Below are 9,160 nucleotides of genomic sequence, written 5' to 3'. Positions count from 1 at the left end.
AGTTAAGTCGCGTAGTGCTCAGAGCCATTTGAACCCCAGTCGCGAGTCATAGGCTGGAATGGTCCGTGCTTCCTAAGACGCCGATCAATTGCTTCGAACGTCTTCCTGCCGGGACACTTTCGTTCTGGAAATCTGTCTCGATACAAACGTACCGCGCCACGGCTATTGCCCCGTGCTAATCCGTACATCAAATGGGCATCTGCCAACTCCGCATTTGTAAACATTGCACTGACTGCAAAACCACGCTCGTGATGAACACTAACCTGTTGATGCTACGTACTGATTTGCTTGATGCTAGTACTGTATAGCAATGAGTCGCATGTCAACACAAGCACCGAAGTCAACATTACCTTCCTTCAATTGGGCCAACTGGCGGTGAATCGAGGAAGTACAGTACATACTGACGAAACTAAAATGAGCTCTAACATGGAAATTAAGCGTTTCCGGACACATGTCCACGTAACATCTTTTCTTTATTTGTGTGTGAGGAATGTTTCCTGAAAGTTTGGCCGTACCTTTTTGTAACACTCTGTGTTGGAGTGCATCCTGATATTAGTTGATGAGGATGACTTCACCGAAGTGAGGGGCGCTCAACGTCATGGTCAGCAGCGCCCTAACGAAAAGTCAGCATGCCAGTTTTAACCAATTTATGACGAATGCTGTCCCTTACATTCGGAGTAGTTTATAATGAATTGAAATCTGCCTCCCTTCCTCACCCATTTGGCGATGAGGCCTGACAGTTCGTGGTGGTATTTTATGTATTGGTTTTTATATATTATGAAAAGTTTAGGTTAATGTTATTGTGCCCGCTTAACAACTGGAAAATTATTTGCGTCAGTGACTCAGTTGTGGTGCTTCTCGCAGTTAGTTTATCTGGCGCGATGTTTTTATCTTAAAAGATGCCACCACACACATCTATTTTTCAAAGTAGTGCTGTGGTTCAAGCATACGACTGTTTATCAATCTTATGGTGTGAAACTGTGGTCCAGTGTGTAAACGAACTTTCAGACATCAAAGTATTGCTAAACCTGTGGTCCAGTATCCAAATGAACTTGCAGACATATGAGTGTGTTTACTAATGAAATTTATTTTCGTTGATTACATTTATATTTGTATAAATGATGGGCTAAGGAGGTTCCGTTAAGCGAGGATCGAAAAATTTACTGAACTCAGCTTACTCAAATATGATTCATGAATTAAAATATTGCTTACTTTTATTGTTGCAAAGGAAGTACAGCTAATTAAGAGAAATCTACATTTTAAATTTATTTTTACTTCTCAAAATTAGAGAATATTAAGATATTTATCACGAGTCTGAGCCGTTATCATTTAGAACAATGGCGCCGACCTCTGCACCAATATTCCCCCATAAAATTTGTATAAAGAAATGAATTTTGCCATCTCATGCCTGTAGGACCTGGTGCACGTAAAAGTTGTCAACGCTTTTAAGTAATATTTTATTATAATTAGGGTAAATATTACATGAAACTTACACGTTTTCATCTATCGTCACAAAACGGCTTCTTACACTACGAAAATACAAAAGGGAAGAGAAGGGATCTCTTTGCAAAAAAAAAACAGAGATTGCAATTACATTCGCAAATCATATTAATTGAATACAGACTTTGTTATTTTCTGAGAAGAGATAATATTTACATCTTTGAAAGTACACACAATAACATATTTCATTAGGATGTTAGTTTTGGTATATTTGCGAAGTTATTAAAAATCGTTTTTATCACGTTATGTGGCGTAGAGCCACAAGTTCAAAAAATTGCACCACTCTTGTCTTACTGGAATCAGTATCAGCGAGGATGGTGGGCGGATCTACATCGAGACTGAAGGCTGCACTGATATCAGTATGTGGGACACACATTGCCAAAATATGCTGAAGTGAAAGTGGCAAACCACAAATCTCACAGAGTGGTGGATCCTCCCGCCAGAGGAGAAAGTCATGTGTTACAGGGCAATGTCCGATGCGTAGCCAGGTAAGCAGAACCTACTTCCAGCGGTGTGCGTGACATAAAGTCCACCATGACTGTGTGGTCAATTGGAGCGACCGCAGTTTGTTTTCCGTCACCTTCAACCATTCTGTCTCCCACTGAAGCGTGATGCGTCTGTCGGAAAACGAGATGGCGGCATGCAACGGGATGGGACGTTGACGAACAACACCATCCCGACTGGCTTCCTTGGCTGTTTTGTCGGCCATGCCGTTCCCTGTATCCCTATGTGGCCAGGTGCCAAGCAAAAGAACACCTCGTTGCCACTGTGTTGGAGCCGCAGTAAGGAATGCGACATCTTCTAGGCTTACCTTTTAAAACGAAACGTTGCGTCCGCTCCTGGTAGCTGAATGGTCAGCGCAACGAAATGTTATATCAAACGGTCCGGGTTCGATTCCCGGTTGGGTCGGAGATTTTCACCATTCAGGGACTAGGTGTTGTGTTTTCCTTATCGCCATCATTTCATCCCCATCGACAAGCAGGTCGCCGAAGTGGCGTCAACTCGGAAGACTTGCATCAGGCGAACGGTCTACCCAACGGCAGGCCCTAGCCACACTGCATTTACATTTTTACCAAACCTTGTAAGCCACCCGCAGCGGGAAAAAGTCGATGGTTTGCGGCGGTCAGCACAGAATAGACCACTAACAACTAACCTTTAAGATTTTTATTGATCGTTGTTACAGTTTGTGATAACGAAGCACGAAACGAAGACACGGTGCAGTGGACAGAGCGGCGGCGGGGCTATGAAATGTTGGTCGAGGAGCAGATCGAGCTGGGGCTGGTGGAGCTGCAGCCGCGCAGCACGTCCCCCGAAACGGCGACGTAGCAGAAGGCTCCTGACTTGGGCACCGGCTGCATGCTCAGGAAGTCGTCCACCTCACGGCAGCACGGATCCGTTACGCCGTAACCGCGCGCTGCCGGCAGTCAAAGCGTTCCAAGGCGTCACTCTAAAGCCCAAAAGCCGTAGTTAAACACTACGTGGCAAAAGTCTCCATATACGTAACGGAATTATCCAGTCTCATATACTGCCAAGCATAGTCCTTTTTGCCTTGTGTTCAGGATTATATAAAATAACTTCTGGAACTAATAATATAAAGGGAGAGTTACCGTAAGGAGAGCACTGTGATAACCATTCAAAGATCCGAAAGTAACATTCTGTCAACCAGTCTCACAGGAAATCATAATAAATTTTAGTCATATTGAAACACTAAATGGGTCGAAGCTATGAGACTCTCTGTGATCACAATGGTATCGACGTGGAGGATTGCACAGAGAACACTGAAATGCTAAGTTCCTTTGTCCAAAACTGTTTCACAGAGGTAGTTCGCAATATTACGGTTCCTCCCTCATACCGTTGTACAAACGTCACAATAACACATATTGAAATAACTGACCGCGGGACAGAGAATCACGAAAGGCAGTTGATCCTGATGGGCTTACCAATATAATTTTAATTAATATTGTGTTTATATTGGTTGCTGGTGAGGAGGAAAGATAGTTATTAGTATTTTATTAATGATCTCATTCAAAAGAAGTCCTATCACAGTCATCAAAGTCGCTCAAGAAAGTCATAATTAAGCTTTACTTGTTTAATCAGAATCGGACGATGAATCTCCTTGTCCGCAGTCTCGATGACTCGAAGCGAGCTGCAACCCTGTATAAATAAAATTTCTTGGTTTTCTTGCGTCGTGTAGTCAGTCGGGAAACCTCAGATCAAGCGGAAAGTTTGCTTTGATAGAGTATAATTATCCGATGAAATAATGGAGCTCTTGGATCTAATAATTGAAGGTTCGTTTCCAATTCATCGGAAGTTCCCTGCTGATTAACAACGAAACTACACCTCCGTGCAAATTTCCAATTAGAGAATTCATATATAATGAAATTCCTTACATACCTTTGATGTAAATGCTCAGTATATATTTTCTTGAGTAGCATACAATATATTTTCAATCTCTTTCTTCCAGTAATCTCGATAGCAAAATTACAATTATTCAATGCGGCTATTCAGCACGGAGAAAATCCTAGAAGTCCCCTCAACACACCAGAGAGAATATTACAAAGAATAATAATGCGCTCATGGAATAGCAATAGTACTGTACTTCTTTGCGCATCGATTCTGCGAGTATACAGGATGTTACAAAAAGGTACGGCCAAACTTTCAGAAAACATTCCTCACACACAAAGAAAGATAATATGTTATGTGGACATGTGTCAGGAAACGCTTACTTTCCATGTTAGAACTCATTTTATTACTTCTCTTCAAATCAAATTAATCATGGAATGGAAACACACAGCAACAGAACGGACCAGCGTGACTTCAAACACTTTGTTACAGGAAATGTTCAAAATGTCCTCCGTTAGCGAGGATACATGCATCCACCCTCCGTCGCATGGAATCCCTGATGCGCTGATGCAGCCCTGGAGAATGGCGTATTGTACCACAGCCGTCCACAATACGAGCACGAAGAATCTCTACATTTGGTACCGGGGTTGCGTAGAGAAGAGCTTTCAAATGCCCCCATAAATGAAAGTCAAGAGGGTTGAGGTCAGGAGAGCGTGGAGGCCATGGAATTGGTCCGCCTCTACCAATCCATCGGTCACCGAATCAGTTATTGAGAAGCGTACGAACACTTCGACTGAAATGTGCTGGAGCTCCATCGTGCATGAACCACATGTTGTGTCGTAGTTGTAAAGGCACATGTTCTAGCAGCATAAGTAGAGTATCCTGTATGAAACCATGATAACGTGCTCCATTGAGCGTTGGTGGAAGAACATGGGGCCCAGTCAAGACATCACCAACAATGCCTGCCCAAACGCTCACAGAAAATCTGTGTTGATGACGTGATTGCACATTTGCGTGCGGATTCTCGTCAGCCCACACATGTTGATTGTGAAAATTTACAATTTGATCATGTTGGAATGAAGCCTCATCCGTAAAGAGAACTGTTGCACTGAAATGAGGATTGACACATTGTTGGAAGAACCATTCGCAGAAGTGTACCTGTGGAGGCCAATCAGCTGCTGATAGTGCCAGCACACGCTGTACATGGTTCAAAAATGGTTCAAATGGCTCTGAGCACTATGGGACTTAACAGCTGTGGTCATCAGTCCCCTAGAACTTAGAACTACTTAAACCTAACTAACCTAAGGACATCACACACATCCATGCCCGAGGCAGGATTCGAACCTGCGACCGTAGCAGTCGCGCGGTTCCGGACTGCGCGCCTAGAACTGTACATGGTACGGAAACAACTGGTTCACCGTAGCACTCTCCATGCAATGACGTGATCAACGTTACCTTGTGCAGCAGCAACTTCTCTGACGCTGACATTAGGGTTATAGTCAACTGCACGAAAAATTGCCTCGTCCATTGCAGGTGTCCTCGTCGTTCAAGGTCTTCCCCAGTCGCGAGTCATAGGCTGGAATGTTCCGTGCTCTCTAAGACGCCGAGCAATTGCTTCCAACGTCTTCCTGTCGGGACACCTTCGTTCTGGAAATCTGTCTCGATACAAACGTACCGCGCCACGGCTATTGCCCTGTGCTAATCCATACATCAAATGGGCATCTGCCAACTCCGCATTTGTAAACATTGCACTGACTGCAAAACCACGTTCGTGATGAACACTAACCTGTTGATGCTACGTACTGATGTGCTTGACGCTAGTACTGTAGAGCAATGAGTCGCATGTCAACACAAGCACCGAAGTCAACATTACCTTCCTTCAATTGGGCCAACTGGCGGTGAATCGAGGAAGTACAGTATATACTGACGAAACTAAAATGAGCTCTAACATGGAAATTAAGCGTTTCCGGACACTTGTCAACATAACAACTTTTCTTTATTTGTGTGTGAGGAATGTTTCCTGAAAGTTTGGCCGTACCTTTTTGTAACACCCTGGGTAGATGGTCAAGTAGGAAACGTAATTCACTCATAGAATTGTGCAGGGATAATTAGTAGAATATAAAGAGAAATTACACCAATACGATTCAACATTGTGAGTGGGGAAGAACTTGCAGCTCCTCTAACATCAGCGTAGACTAGGTCGCTGGAGGAACGAATGCTTCCTTGTAAAGGGGAAAAAGCTCAGGTCATTTACATTTTCAAGAGAGTCCTCGAACAGACGCCTGAAGCTATAGGCATATATCTCTTACTTTGGTCTGTTGGAGGACTTTGGAACACGTTTTACGCTCGTGCGTTATGACATTTCTGGAGACCTAAAATCTCACGTGGAGGAATCACCATGGATTCTGAAAACAACGATCAGTGAAGCACAGCTCGCTCTGTCCTTCCACAAGACCCAGAAAGCAGCAGGTAGTCCTACCTACGCCCAGGTTTATACTGTCTTCTTGGCTTCCAGAAGGTGAACGATATAGTTCCACACTGTCACCTGACGAACAAAATACGAGCGTATGGAATATCAGATCATCTGTCTGACTGGACTGGAGAATTTCTTGCAAGCAGAACATAGAAAGTCATTCTTAACCGTGAGAAATCTTCGGACGTCAAAGTGACTTAGGGGCAGTGTTATAGGACCATCACTTTTCACATTACACAGGGTGTACCACAAATGTTGTGACTAATTTTCATGGTTTGGAGAGAGTGCCTTGAGGGACAAACCGAGGACAGGAACGCGTGTCCTGAAACGTCATGCTACGACGCTACAGAGTGTAGATGTTACAGTCGCTAGCAGCGAACGTGAATTTGCAAGGCGATGGAGCGTAGGCGGAACGTTTTGCAATGGTATTCAGCGATCGCGACTCATTGCCACGATCGCCAGGGGAGAAGACTGGGTTAGCTGCTGCCTAGATAGGCCTTGTCTCCTATGGATAATGTAGATGTAGCTGAGTGTGGTGCTCTGTCACCTTGATGGGTGACGGTTTCGGACACGGGTTTCAGTCTGCAGTTTATCTTTCTCCTGTATACCGAGAAACACAGGAGATTTTAGAAGATCGCAGGAGAAAAATAAACTGCAGAAGGAAACACGTGTTCGAAACCTTCATCCACCAAGGCAACAGAACATCGCATTCGTAGGAGACAGCCGGCCGCGGTGTTCTCGCGGTTCTAGGCGCGCAGTCCGGAACCGTGCGACTGCTACGGTCGCAGGTTCGAATCCTGCCTCGGGCATGGATGTGTGTGATGTGCTTAGGTTAGTTAGGTTTAAGTAGTTCTAAGTTCTAGGGGACTGATGAGCACAGCAGTTGAGTCCCATAGTGCTCAGAGCCATTTGAACCGTTTTGAACCATAGGAGACAACGCCTTCCTACGCGGTAACTAGCTCCCTCTTCTCCACTGGCTATCGTGGCAATCATTCGCGATCACTGAATAATAGGCAACATGGCAACATGTCCGTCTACGGTTCGTCGGCTTCCAAAGTCACGTTTTCTGCCGAAGGACTAGCTTGGTGCCACGCGTCAGCGCCTGCAATTTCGACGGTCTGTAGCGTCGTTGGATGACGCTTCTGGAAACGGTTCCCTATCCTCAATTAGTTCCTCGAGACACCCTCTACTGCCTCTCCAAGTTTGTCTCTACATTTTTCTGCGGCAGACCGTAGATGAATTACCTAGTGAATAACGTCAGAAACTTCATGACGCTTTTCCGGACGATTCTGTTCTATGCGGCCAAACTGCATTGCTAGAAAGTTTTGGCAAAATGCAGGAAGACCTTGTAGTACCTCGAGAATTTCGGAGAAAATTCTAGAGTCACCCGTATTTTCAACGTCTCGAACACACGTTGTTTTGGAGATAAGGGTGGTAAAGTAGAACTGTGTCTACTGCCCCACAATTATGTGTGTGCAGGAGGGACGTATATCGGACGGGCGATCGGCGCGAGCAGGTAGTCAACGAGTCCGCCTGAGAAGTTACACGTACCGCCCATGGCGTAAACGCATCGTACACTGTGAAATTAAAAAACATTGTTGGTATAAACATTTTAATGTTGTTGACAGAAGATACTTTTTTCCGTTCTCTCACATACTGCCGTAAATTCGGGAGTGTTGTCTTGTTAAACTTGGAGAGATTTATGAATTGTATGTATTGAAAGATGATTTAATAGAGTCTGTCGGTCCGGAAGGTGTCGATCTTACGAGAAATGTTTAGTGTATGAAAACTGCTACGTGTTATGAAAATACAGTGTTCAAAGCAATCTCGAGCGTATCGAGTTATTTTAAAGTATAGAAAATTCCTCCAGAGTATCTTCTATTCTTCGAAGGAGAAGCTGAGCAGAGAATCGCCTCCTGTTATCCTGAGAGAAGATCGGCGAAGCTGTTCCAAGTAAGTTCGACAGCCAAAAGGGGAAAGTGAGTCGTGCACATTAGTACCACACTGCCACCCTTAATCACCGGAAACCGCCAGACCTGCATGGGTTCGACACATCGTGCCGGGATTGGCAGTTGACACTTTACATAAAGAAAAGTAGAGTACTGCTCATCAATAGGTAGAACTACCCATGATTGTATGATTAACCGAATGCAAAACAATCATTGGAAGCAGCCACATAGATTAAAAATCTGAGAATATGCGTAAGGAGCTACTTGAAATGGAATGACCACATAAAAAAAGTCAGAGGTAAGTTGGCTGCCAGACTGAGATTCAATAGTTTACTCGTACTGAATATGTATTTACTTTCTTAGTAGAAGGTTAACTTCTTAGGCCGGCCTGAGTGGCCGAGCGGTTAAAGGCGCTACAGTCTGGAACCGCACGACCGCTACGGTCGCAGGTTCGAATCCTGCCTCGGGCATGGATGTGTGTGATGTCCTTAGGTTAGTTAGGTTTAAGTAGTTCTAAGTTCTAGGGGACTTATGACCACAGCAGTTGAGTCCCATAGTGCTCAGAGCCATTTGAACCATTTTTGGTTAACTTCTTAGACAAGATCGGATGGAAACACTGTACTGTGGATGACCGGTTCCGGTAAAACTATGTTACCATCATCAGCTCTTCGTACAGTTCATTATACACTGCGGAGCCAAAGAAACTGGTACATCTGCCTAATATCGTGTAGGGCCCCGCGGGCACGCAGAAGATCCGCAACACGACGTAGAATGGACTCGACTAATGTCTGAAGTAGTGTTGGAGGGAACTCACGCCATGAATTCTGCAGGGCTGTCCATAAATCTGTAAGAATACGACGGGGTGGAGAGCTCTTCTGAACAGCACATTGCAAGG

The 9,160-nt window shown here is 44.5% G+C and overlaps 1 non-coding gene across 1 annotated transcript; it reads left to right on the top strand.

Moving 5' to 3' along the window:
• Positions 1 to 8,651: 8,651 nt before the first annotated feature.
• Positions 8,652 to 8,735, top strand: Trnas-gga (transfer RNA serine (anticodon GGA)). The gene is given in 2 exon segments: positions 8,652 to 8,691; positions 8,701 to 8,735. It is a non-coding gene; the product is annotated as a tRNA-Ser (tRNA).
• The last annotated feature ends 425 nt before the right edge of the window (positions 8,736 to 9,160 follow it).

The sequence above is a fragment of the Schistocerca cancellata genome, chromosome 5 (genome assembly GCF_023864275.1).
Source record: "Schistocerca cancellata isolate TAMUIC-IGC-003103 chromosome 5, iqSchCanc2.1, whole genome shotgun sequence".
NCBI lineage: Eukaryota > Metazoa > Arthropoda > Insecta > Orthoptera > Acrididae > Schistocerca > Schistocerca cancellata.
This window is presented reverse-complemented; position numbering and strand designations above follow the sequence as displayed.